Here is a 17,408-nt window from a genome sequence, read left to right as displayed (position 1 = left end):
CTAAGGTAGAAGCAACAATAAAACGTAGTAAATGACATAGAAGGGGTAAAGCCAGGCCATGGTTCTCCACAGATACACCCTCTGAAGGTGACACATCTTTTATGCCCAATAAAGGTCCTAAAGTAAGGTTGATGTTGACATACAGTAATGACATAAAAGGCATTTGTGACATCATTAAATGCAATTGGAAAACTCTGGAGATGGATGATAGGATTGGTAGCATAGTAGGAACCAATCCTTCATTTGGTTTTAGAAGGAATAAAAATTTGAAAGATCTATTAAGCCAGGAATTTAGGGCTACACATAGAGATATATCTCAATGTAAAGACACATTTCAATGTAGGCAGTGCAAAGCGTGTTCATTTATTAAGGCTGACAACTTGTTTGTACACCCTGTAACTGGTAAAAAATATTATTTGAACAAATATGCAGATTGCAAAAGACAAAATGTTATTTATTTAGTCTTGTGTCAGTGTTGCATTTCATTTTATGTGAGAAAAAGGAACTGTATGTTAAAACAAAGGATTTTGAAGCATCTTTCAGACATTAGGTTACAGAATGTCCACAATACCCCTTATGAGCATATTAATCAAAACCCTGGTCATGGATTTACATTCATGGTATTGCATGAAATAGATGTCAATGTTGGGGGGACTTAGTGAGTCACACAGAACATAGTGAAATGTTGGGGCGGACTTAGTGAATCACACAGAATATAGTGAAATTAAGTGGATTATAAAGTTAACAGCACAGAGATCACCTGGTTTGAATGATGCCATTCCACTGAAACCTGCATTAAAAAAGAGGGTGTAATACTAGGATGTGATTGGTTGTCATGTATTTAAATCCCACTGATTGGAATGTGTTTTTATCTGAGGAAAGGCTTAGTCCCGAAAGCACTCATGTTTTGTTATTTTAACTTGTGCTTTTAAAAAGGTTTTTCAGCCTGTTGAATCAACTGCTCTTTGTACATTTTGCTTTGTGGTTTATTTTTGAGCAGTGAACCTTTGGTGGACGACTCCAATATTTATATATTTGGTTTGTATCTTTGAAATGCTAAATGTTCTATCAAATGAGCAGTCCTTGAAACATGTCTACTGATTTAACACAGATCATTCAATTTTAAGGTATTAAAGGCAATAATGCAAATCCAAGCGAGCAAAGTATCAGTTACCAAGTTCAGAATAAAAGTCCAAGTGCTCATAAAAGGTAACTGAAAAACAAGCAGGCTCCTCAAAATGCCATGTACGAAAACAGGTAGAAATGCAAATTGCAAAGTATCACACTAATGGCAATAGAATAAAATAGAAACGAACGTTCTTTATTAGGTACAGTTAGCGCTTTCACCTCCTCGGCTTCATCAGACTGTATTCAAAACCTAAAAAACAGTCATTTATATACCATTTCCAATTAAAAGCATAATTACTTAATTGCATTCAATAAAAACATTATGTGCTTGATTAGGGCATAAATGCGCATATAACTTTAAAGGAACAAGCGCTTATACTCTACAAAAATATAAAGTACCTTAAGAATGTGTATAAAAACCATATGTATATATAAAATATATATAAAATAATCTGAGTATTGTTGTTATCCACATAGTTGGTATGTATATGTATATTAATGCCTCATACATCCTAGTGCAAAACTTGTATTTAAAACAAGAACACGTTTTGTTATCCAGTCACTAAAGCTGATATACAAATAAAAAATGTGCATGAACATATATAATGCTGTCAGCTATCCTATGGTAAGTAGATATAACCTAATGTAAACAAACTACCAACACAAAAACATTAACAAATGATGTCGGATTAATAAAAATCTGGCATCTAGGGTTAACATCTTTTCCTGAATTATTTAACTCTTATCTCATTTTCCTTTTATCCTCAATTTCCGTCTCTTTAACATTGTCTGTATGTTGATCTTATCATTCAAACCAGGTGGGTGATCAGCTCTAAGCCGAATTATTCATCTCAGTTCCATTTCCAAAGTGTAGCCCTCCAAATCCCCACCTCTAGGACTAGTTTGAATCTGTTGAATTACAAATAAACTAAACCTATGCATCAAACTAGTCTCCATACAGTGTCTGGCTAAGGCATTGTGTTCTTGACCAGTCCTAATATGGTATGTATGTTCCCTAATGCGGAATCTAAATTCTCTATTAGTCTTACCTATGTAAAACGCGTAACATGCTTCACACTGTGCCAGATATATCACATTAATGCTCTTACAGGTGGTTCCTGTCATAAAAAAGAATTCTTTATGAACATGAGGGGATTTAAATGTGGTATCAGTGTTAATGAAGCTACATTGGTTACAATTACCACAAGGAATGGTATTGTAAGCTATGACTTTCTTACCAATGGTTGGCCTGCCATGAAATAACCTTTTGATGTTCCTCACATTCTTATATATAAATCTAGGTTCATCACCCACCAACCTCATGATTTCATCATCTACTTTCAGAACATCCCAACGTTCTCCTATTATTCTCCTAATGTTATTAACGTCAGAAGTGAAATAAACTGGTATACTTAAGGCACGTTCTTTTGTGTCAACACTACTAAGTATATCCTTCCTCATTTCATTCATTGCTGTATAATTATGACTGGAAAAGTACGGGCGCGCTCTTGTCTCTCTGAGTTCAATACAAGTATTAATGGCCTTCTCAATCTCTTCTGTCCTATAGGCTCTATCTCGTAGCCTCTGGCTCAACCCATCCAGCTCCAGTCTAAAACCCTCATCTGTCGGGTTGAGTCTGGATGCCCTCATCGATTGACTCCTAGCCACACTCTCAAAGACATGTCTGAGATGCATACTGTCCCTGTGCAGGAGTGTGTTCCTATAACACTTCTTTCTATGGATAGAGGTGTTCACCAATCCATTATTCAATCTCATAATGTTAACATCCAAAAATGCAATGAACTCCCTCGACGGACTTGAGGTGAATTTTAGGAATTCCACAGAGTTATTCAAATATTCTTCAAACTCTAGTAATTCCATCTCACTACCTCTCCACACCAAAAAGAGATCATCTCCTATAGAAACTCACATGCTGTTTAAATATCTCTGATACAAAAAGTATCTCCTTCTCCCAATGGGCCATTACAATGTTGGCGTAGCTATTGGCACAACTGGTGCCCATAGCTACGCCATCATTCTGAATGTATATGTCTCCATCAAAAATGAAGACATTGTTCTCCAAAACTGTCTCTAGAAACAATGCTAGTAATTATATCAGATCCTTGTTCAAACATGTATATTTCTGTAAGTAATGCATGGTCCATTGAACACCTCTTTCATTGGGTATAACTGTGAAGAGGCTGTTCACATCAAATGTAACAAAGATATAATCATCCCCTTCATTTAACTTAGAAATATATTCATAGAACTGTAGAAGGAACTTCTTATTATCCTTAAGGATAAAAGGATTTTCATCTACTATAGGTCTCAGAAAGTACTCTATGTATAACGAGAATGGTTCAGTTAACCAGCCCTGTCCCGAGACAATTGGTCTCATGGGAGGATTACATAAATCTTTGTGTGCTTTGGGAAGGCCTTTTAATATAGGTATAAGTGGGTGTTCAACCTTCAGGTATTTGTATATGCTTTTGTCTATAACTGAACTTTTTAATAAATCATCTATCATGGCATATACCATATACACTTTCTTCATCACATCTTCTCTACTCAATCTACTATAAGACTTACTATCACTCAATAATTGGTTCACATTTCCCTTATAGTGTTCATAATCTGTAGTAATGATGGAACCATCATTCTGTAAATCCTGTAATGCCTGTTTCTCTGCTCGATTGAGATTATTTTTATTATAAAACTTCTTAGTGTTATTATTATAATAACTATGTAAGTCATTTTCTACAAGTTTAGAGAATGTCTCTAGTACAGGGTGTAGCAACGGAACATAAGAACTAATTGGTTTGAAAACATTGCTTACTTCGCTTGCACTTCTACCATAGTCCAGCTTGAGTTGTACATTTCTTGTGAATAATTTTACATCAATGATGGAGTCAGAAATTTCACTTCTGCGACTGGGAATGAAACTAAGGCCTCTATTAAGTACCTTCTCATCATCTGCACTAAGCTGTCTGTGAGATAAATTAATCACGATGGATTAATTTTCAATGTGGGGCCTTCCATGTCTGTGTCTGAGGTCTTCCGTTTTTGTCGACCTCGACTCATGGAACGAGTCCTCCCTCTGAATTGTGCTGTCTGTATGGGGAAAGGGGTAACAAAATTATATATATATAACTATTAAACAGATTTTTCTTAAATACTTTTCAGCACATGCAGTATATAGCTGACAAAATGCATACTTTCTCGAGTTCAGTAATCTTCTGTGCAGATATACCCCAAAGTAATAGCCTCTTTTCTGTGTTCTCCACATAAACAAGTCTCCTCACCTTCAATTTCCCAAGCTGCACAGTTGCATTTTTATGGCATAGGTTCAGGGCTGTCAGGACGTGAAGATGCAAATTAGGTGGCACTCATAACAATTGCCAAATACTTGGCTCCATGTTTCTAATGTAAACATAGTGCAGGCACTCCTTCAGTGTGTGTTTTTAATGGATTGCAACTGTGAATGATTACTGGTAGGGAAAAAAAATACAACGGCAACATAGACTATCCTATATCCAGTGGGTGTGTTAGGTTAGACTTACAAAGTGTTAGAGGCACTTTTGTCCAGATTGTAAATGTAAGTAAGCAGCACACAATTCACAGGTTCTGCTCATTAACATCCAGCATCCCCTTCATTTGCTGGCAACTGCATATTATATTATTGCCATTTAATATCCTCACACATTTTAAGGACAATGATATATAATGGCTTACAGACTAATATCTTACTCAGATTATTGGTCAGATAACAGAAGAATGAGCAACAAATACAGAGAGGTAAGACAGAGCTGCATATTTGCAAGCAATACTCATAAGTGGTTTGTGGGATCACTCAATGTGCTACATCCAAAATTAATAAATGTACAAATAACTGTTATATGGTTTTATATTATTGTAGATGATGTTGCAGCTGGTTGTATGCAGAATGATTTCCTTGCTGCAAAGGTGTTTGTGTGGCAAAGAGGGATAAGGCACTGTTACTGTGTTCTGAAGATTCATTGGAGTAAGAGTTCAAATCCAGACCTATGTAGAAATATTTCATGTGTACAAACACTTTGTAGTGTGTATATCATAGATTGCTTTTCCTCATTTCAACTACTTTTCCTTTTTTTTTCATTTTTTTGGGGGGGCAATGTTTGCATGATGCACTTCTTGGTGCAAACATGGGAAATGGAGAAAAATGAATGTCAGGTTTGGCTGTGTTTATCTTGTTTGCATGAAGTGTCGCAGTGCACAAACTGGACTAGTGGGCCCACCCAGGAAGCAGACAGAACACCTGAAGAACACCTGCAAACAGGATGTCTGTAAAAGGACAAAGGTCACAATTTATGTTTTCCATTGCACAATTGCGCTTAGCTGCATTGCGAGGAGGTTAGCAAGGTTCCCAAACAGCTGCAGCCATCGAACAGCTGCAGACAGGACTTAGACAGCCAGTAATTGAAGCCAGATACACTTCAATTAATTCTTTTGGGCACTATGCAAACACACTAAGTGGCATTGAGTGGTGGTTAACACAGAGACCTTAAGAACAATAAGGAAATTAGGAAATGTCATGTGACTTAGTCCTGTGGCAGCAGGTGTAAACATAAGACTGGAGTACAAATGATCCAGGGTTTTAGTACAGGCTGGGCAGCCTGTTTTTAATGTTGTGACAGTGCAGTTTTTAGCAATGAACAGAAAAATAAACAAGTGTTATTTCAACATTCTTGTGGCAACAGTTATAAGTGCATGACTGCCATACACATGGTTCTGGTTTCTAATACAGAAAATTCCACACATTTTTACTCTTGTTCCACTTCCCGTTATATTCACTTTCACTTATAACACTTTAGATAATGAAGCTGATATGAATTATATGTATGATGGATGAGACACCATTATTGTGTTTTCAGATGTACGACTAAGGGTATACTATCTACTATTTCTTTAAGTATAATTCTGCTATCTGGATTTGTATGGCCTTCACAATTACATAAGATACATGCACAACTGGATCCAACAATCATGTCAGGTCACATACACACATGTGTAACAGCTCAGAGTGTCACCTGTATTTATGTATGATTCCTGACTATGTCTGAGCAGCACTTGTTCTATGGAAACAATGAAAAACCAATGTTGTGGAAGAAAATGTTTTGTCCCTTATGACTAGGTTTGAATCCCATGGTGCAAAAATCAATTTTCCTAACTGTATAAAGGCAAAAAGAAATGTGTCAGGTTATTGCATTTATTTCCCCAGTCCACGTCTGCAAACTTAACTCACCTAACAGCTACCTTCCAATTTCCAATATGCATTTGCAGGCTACATCAGTTGAGACCGCTGAAACTAATGCCAAGTGTCAGATTAATATTCCAATTTCAATTATTTAATTCATCCCTGCTTTGCATTGCTGCTCTTCTCTTAATGTCCCACAAACCCCATTGGCATCATTGCTCAGATTTGCACACTACCAGTAAATGCGATAAATGGAATTGGTGGGAAAAAATCAGTTTCCATTGCTCTAGTTCAGCTGGTAGATACGGCTATGAGAGTAAGGTCCCAAGTTTAGAACATAGAGGTCAGGTGTCCAGGATATTTATTGAACTCTTGGTAAAGTACCACAGCCAAATACTTCTGCAGGGGGACTATTCTGGCTCCAAGTGCAAGTTTGAGACATGAAATAGTTTAGCCCAGGCTGCATCCAGTGCCACTGGCTTCTCACACACTGGAAAGCAGTGTAGGCATCAGTTTAATGACCTACAGAGGCAAAACAGAGATACCCTTAACCATTGGTTGAATGAGTTTGAGACTGCAGACATCCAACAGCTGTGTATGTATGACAATAAGAGAGCACTTGTAAGACTTAGAAAGCTAAATATAAGTAAGACTGGTTTGCATAACACTCTTTTGTTGTTTTCTGTACTTTCCCCAGCTGCCATTGAATGTGAGTGTGAGTGGACAGACTGAGGAAAGTATGTGGTATATATATATATATATATATATATATATATATATATATATATATATATATATATATATATATATATGCATCAGAAGAGAAGTGTTATTCTAGCTTAAATGTTAATGATAGCTTATTGCATCTTTTATACAGTTGTATGAAATTATGAAATTGAGCATGCATATCCCAACTGTAAAAGCAAGTATGCATGCATTAGTCTGTAGCACAAACCAATTATATGAGTCATATATTAGACTGTAGCCAGACGTTGTGGGTTCAAATACCATGATTCCCAACTATACAATACTGTTATTTCTTTAATAATATTTACATTAAATTAAAAACTCTCTGCCAGTGTCAAAAATGCCCCGCTGTAAACTGTAGTCTGTATATTGGAACATGCATATGTGGAATATATGCACATTTCAAAGATTACTTTCAACAATCTCTAGTATAGTGTGTATCTGTTAGGACATATACTTAACTGTAATATTTCAGATAAAAGAGTGTTATAATTGTGTTAATGTATTGCATGTCACATATGATGGTATTAATTTTACTTTTTTCTCTCACCCAAATCCTTCTCTCTCTTTTTTATTTTCTATTATGTGTCATCAATTTGTCTCCATGTCATCCATGTGTACCACATCATTAAATGCTACACAGCAGAGCGAGGTAGGCCAGCCTCAGTGGAGTAACCTGCCCCCACTCCACAGGCTCCAGAACTGATGCCCAGCATGTCTGGGAGCCAACCTGGCAGCACTGGATTGGGTGCCTCTGGACTACCTGTGCCCTCAGGTAGCATTGCCTTGGAAGCTGGTGCAGTGGTACCCTCTGGGAGCAGTTACAGAGATGGTGATTTCATCACCTGCAGGGAGATGCCAGGGTTGGTGTGTAGGGTTGTGTACTGTACCATTGGTGTACGCCTATGCTGGATGGAGAAGCTGCTCTCCCTCATGGTCCATATGAGAAAAAGATGTCAAGCACTCCAGCCTCCAGTGGAGTAAGGGGACATTGATGGCACTCCAGTGGGTGAGGATTTGTTTCTCACTGTCTCCAAGCTTGACAGGCATGAGCTTGTACTGTCCCCTCCCTCACCCCAATCATAGTGTCCCCCACACATTTGTGTCCCTCACCTTCCCTATTTCTTGTCTTGTTTGTTTGCATTTGCTTCCTCACCTACCCAACTTACCTGATCCAGACATACATATGTTCCTTATCAAGCAGTCCTATCTTACTGAATTTAAAAAGTGGGCACTTGTCCTACAAAAAAAAAATCATCCCATACAAAACTCTCCATTTCACATGTGTCTTTTTGACACACTTGATTCGGTCCAGTTGGCTATACAGCATAATTGTGTTTTTGTCATTCCTCTCTTTCTGGAGGTGACAGTCCAAATTCCCCTAATATTCTGCACATATGATCAGCTTTTACTGTTGAAGAAATGGCTAGCTATGGTTCTTCTTACTCACCTCCTACACATTCCTGTATTGCTTTCTCTTTGTTCTTCTCTCTGCTTGCTCCTCATTTCCCCACTTTCCTACCTACCCCTTTTTAACACCTATAATCTTGTCAAAAAATAGAATCCTATACAAAACACAAAAAAGTAGCAGAAAAAATAATGGATCCCTTCACTCTTTGGCCCCTATGTTTGCATGGAGTTTGGTATCATGCAGTAATTCCAAGCAGTAGTAAGCAGCAGTACAATTATGTGGTTACCTCCGCACAATGCCGCTTTACCCTGTTGCACTATGCCAGCATACAGCAACACATGTACTATAAACAATTAATGTCATTGACTTATCACTGTTTATTTAAAAGTATTAGATAAACCTGGATTTGAACCCAGCATCATCTGGGCATAAAAAGAAATGTGTCAATGCATTTACACCTTTTGCCACAGAGTCAGTTAAGCAGTAGGTCTGTTTCATAGACTCAGCACTAACTCTCAACTTTTAGCAATGCGACTTGCATTTGTAAATTGCTTAAATATGTGCAAACAGGGAAAATGAATGGAAATGTACATCTCACATGCGCACACACTTTGCCAACCATTGCGCAAAACCGCTGCTCACTATGGAAAACTAAATATTATTATGTATTACTGCTGTTTACTGTCTATTTCCTGTTTATGACATGAAATTACATGTGGAAACATAACAAACTGAAGGCCTTATCTAACAATATGTCACATGCTTACAATACCACCATGTGTTGCCTCTCCCAAAGCACTGCAACCCTGGTGTCTCAGTACTTTTTTCACATATATGAACTACACTACATAAATTGATATGTTGTGTGATGTGCAATGAACATCAATCTGGTAACATGCAGAACTAGAACTACTGATTCATAAGCCTAAACAGTGTTATCTCTTCAAGGCTATACAAGGAATCATCATGGACCTTATCAACAGGGACTTAGGTGACCTATAACACATATGACCTGGCCCATTTTGGTTTTGTGAAGGGTACATCATGCTTATTAAACCTAATAAACTTCTTTGATAATGTCCCCAAAGACCTGGATGAGGGATAACAGGACATATTGCTTATGTTGATTTGTCCAAGGCCTTTGACACTATCCTCCATTCAGGTATCATAGAGAAACTCTACCATATGGGGATTAACCCATACATTAGTAGATGAATAGCCAACTGGCTCACTGACAGAGCGCACACTGTCAAAGTTGGGTACTGCACCTCTACCACTAGACCACTTACCAGTGGAATACCACAAGGATCTGTGCTCTGGGCCCTCAACTGTTTGGAAATTATTTCTCTGAAGTAAAGACAAAGGTAGATGGCCTGTGGCTTACCAAGTTTGCAGATGACTGGGCGCAATGATATAGAGTTCTCCAATGATGCTAACATATTACAGAAAGGGCTGACACAGACAAACAATTGGTGCCAAACTCAGAGACTGAACCTTAAAGCAACAAATGCCTCATTGTCCGCTTTGGCAATGAAGTACCCATGCTAATTATGATATACATAGCACCCTTGTAAGCTCAAACACAGTGTAATGAGACTTGGGAACACATATTGATAGCAATCTATACTTCAGTCACTATGTGTCCATAGTGGTGGAAAGCACATTCTACATTACACACCTCATAAATAACAGCATCACATCCAATACCAGGAAGGTTATAGCTCTACTGTACTCATCCATTATCAGGCCACTAATTGAGTACAATGTTCCCCTCTGTCTGTACCTCACCAGACTCCTGCAGCAACTGGGGAAAACACATAGGTTTGTGACCGGGAGACTCCAGTACCTACAAAACATGACATACATGGAAAGACTGAAAGACCTGTCACTGTACTCAGTATCATGCAGGCTGCTGTGAGGTGACCTATGCCTGGCCTACAGAGCAGTCTCAGACCCTGCTCTGTTGGAAATGCTAGACATCTGCAAATCAAATGGGACAAGAATAACTTACTATAGAGATCTCAACCTAGCCTGTGACATAAGCAGAACATGCCGGGGAGACAGATATATCTCCCAGTGATTGCCACTCCTCTGTAATAGGCTCATACTGCAAGTGAAGCGGTTCTCCTCAAAGACCCTATTCAAGCGCAACCTTGACTGCTGGATGGGTGATTGTAAATTCACCCCTGGAGTGGCACCTATATCCCTCATGGACAGAGGCAGTTAGTGCTGATCAGAAAATCATTCTGTTGGCAACAACCATCTAGCTATGCTCAACAAGGGTACTTGTGTTTTTACATGGCTAGGCTTGTAAATGCCCTAGGGCCATTAGGCTAGTAACCTCCTATGAACCTATGAAGCTATAAACCTATGCATGCCTCCCAACATCTTCTCTCCAGCATGCTTTGCTAATGTCATCCACTATAAGTTGCCCTGCAGCTTTGTAAAAGTCAAACTTATGTTGTGGTGCTAGCATAAAGTACTGAGTTCTGTAGTCTGTGTACTTAGGTAGGGGTTCTGTTCTCACTGCAGTCAACTGCGCATGTGTGTGTGTGTGTGTGTGTGTGTGTGTGTGTGTGTGTGTGTGTGTGTGTGTGTGTGTTTGTGTGAGTCTAGCCAGAAAAGCAGGTGTGCATCCTACAATTACCACTTACCACTCCGATCCCATGGATTGATAGTATTTTGATACTTGCACATGCCTACATATCCATTTCATGCATGTATCTCAAAATCATCTCTCCACCATGCCCTGATGATGTAATTCACTATAAGTTGTCCTGCAGCTTTTTAAATGTCAGACTTATGCTGTGATGCTAATGTAAAGTACTGAGTTCTGTAGTCTGTGTACTTAGATAGGTATGGGGTTCTGTTCTCACTGCAGGTGTGTGTGTGTGTGTGTGTGTGTGTGTGTGTGTGTGTGTGTGTGTGTGTGTGTGTGTGGGTGGCCAAAACCACTCCAATCCCATGGATTGACAGTATGTTGATAGTTGCACATGCCTACACATCTATTTCATGCAAACCTTCCAACATCTTCTTTCCAACATGCCCTGCTGATGCCATCCACTATAAAGTTGTCCTCCAACCTTGTAAAATGCAGACTTGTGCCATGATGCTAGCACTAAGTACTGAGTTCTGTAGTCTGTGTACTTAGGTAGGGGTTCTATTCTCTCTGCAGTCAACTGGTGTGTGTGTGTGTGTGTGTGTGTGTGTGTGTGTGTGTGTGTGTGTGTGTGTGTGTGTGTGTGTGTGTGTGTGTGTGTGTGTGTATGCACGCTCACTTGCTTGACATTACAGAGAGCATTTTGCACCAATATGTGGGACACTGTTATTGCCATAGTCTCTTCACCAGACACTGCTGATGTCATCAGCTATAAAGTGTTGTCTGAGACACTCCAAGTCTGATTTGGGCTTTGCTGCTTGTCTTAAATACAGAGTTCTGTAGTCTGTGTACTTAGGTAGGAGTTTTATTCTCACTGCAGTCAACTGGTTTGAGAGTGTGTGCTTTTGCTTGACATTAGAGAGAACCTTTTACACCAGCCTATGGGACACTGTTATTGTCATGTTCTGCGCCCCCGACACTGCTGATGTCATCAGCTATAAAGTGTTCACTCCAAGTCAGATTTGAGCTGTGGTGCATGCCTTAAATACAGAGTTCTGTAGTCTGTGTACTTTGGTAGGAGTTCTATTCTCACTGCAGTCAATTGGTGTGTATGTGTGTGTGTGTGTGTGTGTGTGTGTGTGTGTGTGTGTGTGTGTGTGTGTGTGTGTGTGTGTGTGTGTGTGTGTGCTTTTTCTTGACACTACAGAGAGCCTTTTACACCAGCATTTGGGACACTGTTATTGTCATGTTCTGCTCACGAGACACTGCTGATGTCATTAGCTATAAAGTGTTGTCTGAGACACTGCAAGTAAGACTTCAGCTGAGGTGCATACATGTATGGACACATCCTGACTCTCCTCTTCTCTGAGGCAGACCAACATGCCATTATGGACCTTTTCTAAATGGGCATTATTGATATCTTGACTGTGTGCAACAGAGCTATGTTAGTTTTAATGGTACATCATGTCTGTTACATATGTTAGATGTCCTTAAAAAGGTCATTGAGGGCATGTATGATGACAACACTATTAACCTTTTGAATCTGACACATGCAAGGCATTTGACAGAAATACACACTGAGATATTCACACAACACTGTCAAATGTGGCCATATACACATATATCACCAAGTGGGTAGATGGTTGCATCACATATGAGGCATCTAAATATGTTGACATGTGTGAAGTGACCTATATCTCAAGTCCAGTGATCAGGTCCATACATCAGGGCTGTCTGCTGGGCCCTTTCCTATCCATTATTTAAGTGACGGATATCACAGATGACAAACACATCCTGTGTCCAAACAGCTGTCTAAAGGACTACAGATTGTGGGCAATCAGTAACTCCAACTGTGATATCAGTATAATACAGACAGTATCAGCACTCACCAAAGATTGCTGCCACATCCATGACAACACCTGCAATGACACAAAAACTTGGGGGGTATGTTACAGCAGGGAAACAAACACACAACCCAAGTATAATGTAGAAATCACACCTTATAATCAGACCAGTAGGTATGTGTCTTGTGTCCTGGGGTAGATGGTAAGTGGAATGTCTATCAGCATGTGGTCACAGTGCTGACTACTCCCTTATATGTAGCACAACTACTGAGTATGTGAAGAACATCCATATCAGAGGTCTTAATACCTCCTCCATAGTTCACAGCCTTCAGCACACCAATAACTGAGTACAATGCACTCTTCTTCATGTACCTCCCTACACATCTTCCAGTAATGTGCACCTGAAATGTACCACCTTTGTCACAGTGAGCTGTCACACATCCTATTGACCATAGCTAGTTATTCTTCTTGTGGCATAAACAGTACTGTCTGATGGTGTGGAACCCCCATCAAGTTGTTAACACCAGAAGCACATGTGCTACCTTTTCCAGTGATGCACACAATACATGTATAGTTGTTTGACAACATTAATGGCATGGGTAACATTCATAATAGTGTGGATTGTGCTATATATATATATATATATATATGCCATGCACATCAGTCAACTAGCCTGTATTGATCATACTGTCGCATACAGATATAGAAGTGTCCCTCCTAACACCGCCAGCCAAATGGGTGATTTGAATTTTATCTGTATATAAAAATGAAAAGTTTGTCTTTTTAAGTGTTTCTGATTAAGTCTATGGACGAATAGTGAATAATAAAGGATTAACTGTGCTAAAAATATACTTTTATTGTGTTCTCCTCTCTGAGCAGTCAGTGATTTTTAGTTTTTTAGATGTTATGATGGCAGAACAGTATGTATGATTACCCTCATAGAGTGTGGACATGTCATAATACTTGTACAAGTGTGTTTGTGCAGAATCATCTCTGATCACTCTAAATCACATATGTTATGTCAGAGACATTGGATTACTTGTGGTATTATTCTGATATTGACCTGTGTCCTACTTGCTGGAGATCTCTGCTGAGATTGCACTCATATTCATGTAAATCAGTTTGCACAGCTTCACAATATGCACCCTACTCCAATTGTATGTAACATCCCTGATAGATGTCCTCTGCATTGTTCATGTAAGGATGCTTATCTCACACAGACATCTTCCCCATTGTTATGACACCTTGCGTGACAATCACATTATGCACATTTTCACTGTGCTGTCCTTTTTGTACTATACCGATATGTGATTGGTGTTGCTGCTACAACTGTCTTCCATTGACATGCCCTCATCTGCTGCACATTAGGTTGTTTCACCTGTCCTCTTTCCCAGTGTTCATTCCTGCAATTCATCTGTGTGGCCCTATTCAATGCATACACTTCCCCTGAGTGCTTGTTTTACATGACAGTCCATGTATCCTTACAGATTATTTACACAACTTCCTTACAGAATGCCAGGAATGGGATTTCACAATACTCTGCACTGTATACATGGCCCTGTACTGTGTTTGTGTCAAACTATCATACCTATCAACTATCCAAATTTTCACAGAATGTCCGGCTTTCACCTTATATATCTTTTGGTGTGTTCCTTATCAATTTTGTGGCTTTCTGCCATATCATTGGGATGATGGCAGGACTGATGTGACTCAATAATTACATACATTTGAGTTTCAGACTTCAAATCCTTCAGAAAATGTATCTTCACACAAACCCCTTGTTATTCTAGCGCATTTCTAAAGACCAAATAAGTCAAATCTGTCCCTATTTCTGAATCACTGTCCTCCCGTTATGTTGGCCTTTGTCCAGATGTCTTGTGCTAAGAGATTGAGAGCTATGAAAACTATTATCTGTTGAGACCTGAGGAAGCGATTAGAACGTATCAGCTATGCCTTCATTGGTAGCATGGCAGCCAGGGTGCAAACAAACCTTGGGGTAGTCTGAATGATGGTCCTTCTGGGTAGCTCTTACTGCCACAATGGATATGCTAAGCATAAAATAATGAATGCGCTTAAAGCAGTAGAAAATTGGTCATTTGCAGATATGAGGACAAAAATAAGCTAGCAAAAATGTACATAATTCTAACTCTTCAGACATGCTTTAAGCTCTATATTAAAAAGTTCACTTATTTAACAGATATCAATAACTATATCAGTATCATATTTCATTGCCTTATCATTTCTAAATCTTGCTCTTATTAAGGATTTGTTTAAGTTACCAAAGTCATAGTTTTGCACTCTGTGTTTAAGACCGGTCACATAATGATCAAGTGACTGCTGGATAACATGATTTCTAGTCAAACAATAAATGTGTTATGTGTGGTAATGACTTCTTAAACTCACAGTATGTTTTACATTTATGTTTTAGCACATAAGTCTGCCCTATCCTTTCCCTACTAAGGTTAAAAGTGTTTAATTCATTGATTGCTTCCTCTTCTGTGCCATAAAGTAACATTGGAGACCCACATCTTATGCTGTTTTCACTTCTAGCCTCCAGGGAGAAAAAAAATAATCCTGCATCTCTGACCTCTCCTATAACATCTTTTACATATCCTTTACCATTATGGTACTTTACCTCCATACAGCAACACAATTTTCCAGCATCGTTGCTTACCCTTCCCTATACTATATATAAATGTGAGCACAATATCCCAAGAGTAGCCTTGCCAGTGACAGATAAAAGGAGAGAATTATTTCTTTGACTTTGCCTATGGGGATGTATTCCAACATCATGAGAGCCTTGGCTGCTTTATTCTTGGCAGTTCACTGCTGCAGTTAGAAGTATCTGTTTTCCTGAAGTATGATGTTAAATTCCAACACCTTCCCATTCATATGCAATCTCTGTTATTTTCTCTAAGTGCAATGACATGCATTTCTTAACATTGAATGTTAGCTGCCCTTTTTTTGGCACAATCAAATAACTTCCTCATGTCTTTCTTAATAATGTCACCTCCATCTACTACTCAGCCCTTTAGCTTTATGTCATCTGCACAGAACTTGAATGTGTTTTCTGTGCCTTATTGATTTTGGTCCACCAGATGACATCAGTAATTGCCATCCATGGCCCTGGCATCTCCAGTTTTCTTTGTCAATTCTGCTCTAACAGACTACCTCACAATGGTGCAGCACATCCATATTATATTTCCATTTATCATTTCCAAATCTAGTGTTCTATGTTTTACCTTGTATTGCAATGTATGGTATCAGACGAAGTCATGGAAATGTGAGAACTATTACCTTGGCACACCCAGCCAGTCTTGAAAAGCATGTGTTAAATCACCCTTACTCTTCAGTTGGAACTGTCAGAAAGCTTGACTTCCAAAGTATCAGAGGTACAGAGATAGGCAGAAGGACTTTCAAAATTGTTTCCTTTATGCAAGAAAAAATTCTCATGGGAATTAGATAGCATCAGAAAAATGCTTTCAGTGTCGACATCCTAGAAAAAAAATAGCAGTAATTTTGCAGATATGTGGTACCCGCAAAAGTACTTGTTAATGAGTGTATCTGTTGAGATATTGAGGAAAATGAGCATAAAACAGTATCAAATTTCAAAGTATAACATTTTAAACATCACCAAAATACTGCAAAGTCTGAATAAACCATATAGTCATCAAATTATTGTGAGATCATGGTTTATGGAAATCTTTGTGAATTATGCATATTTGCAACAAAGAAACACTGGAATATAACCCAGAAATAAAGCTTTTGCCATATTTTGTTTGATTGGTTTAGTGCTTGCTTTTGTCTATTTTCAGAATTAGTGGACTGACTGTTTATTGCAATAGTGATAAAGAATTGAGCTGCTCTCCTGTCATAGGCAGGTGTCTTATAATATCCATGATAACAGGTTGCAACCATGTATCATCAGGGAAGTCTGACTTGTAGAAATGATCCAGCTGCAGAATTGACATCTACCTCAAGCTTTTACCCCAGTCACATTGTGACTTTTTGTAACACTAAACCTTATGATGAACATAGTGGAAGAGGTTCTCATCTTTACATTTAAATTAAACTTGCATATCTTCCTAGTTACCATGTAGTCTCTTCACTTATTTCAAGGGGCTTGACAAAAAACATGAGATCTGGCAGCTGGAAGTTGATGAGCAAAAACTCAGTGAGTTAGTTTAATGACAAAATGATGGATCAAAACCCATCTGGCAGCCGTAGAATGTATTATCACATGCCACTTCTTTAAAATAAAATTTCCAGTACTGCACAGGTAAGAACACATTTTCTTTGAGAAGATAATGTGAACATTTTCTAATGGAATGATATTCAAAATGGAGAAGACTAGTTGAACCCCCACTCTTCATGTTATCAGGACATAACTTTTAGTTCAGTTTTGTCACTAAATCATCCAGATATTTTAATTCCTATGAAGGTCTG

The sequence above is a fragment of the Protopterus annectens genome, chromosome 8.part1, assembly GCF_019279795.1.
Source record: "Protopterus annectens isolate FY-2018-M chromosome 8.part1, PAN1.0, whole genome shotgun sequence".
Taxonomy (NCBI): Eukaryota; Metazoa; Chordata; order Ceratodontiformes; family Protopteridae; genus Protopterus; species Protopterus annectens.
The sequence above is the reverse complement of the archived record's forward strand: the minus strand, read 5'-3'. Positions refer to the sequence as shown.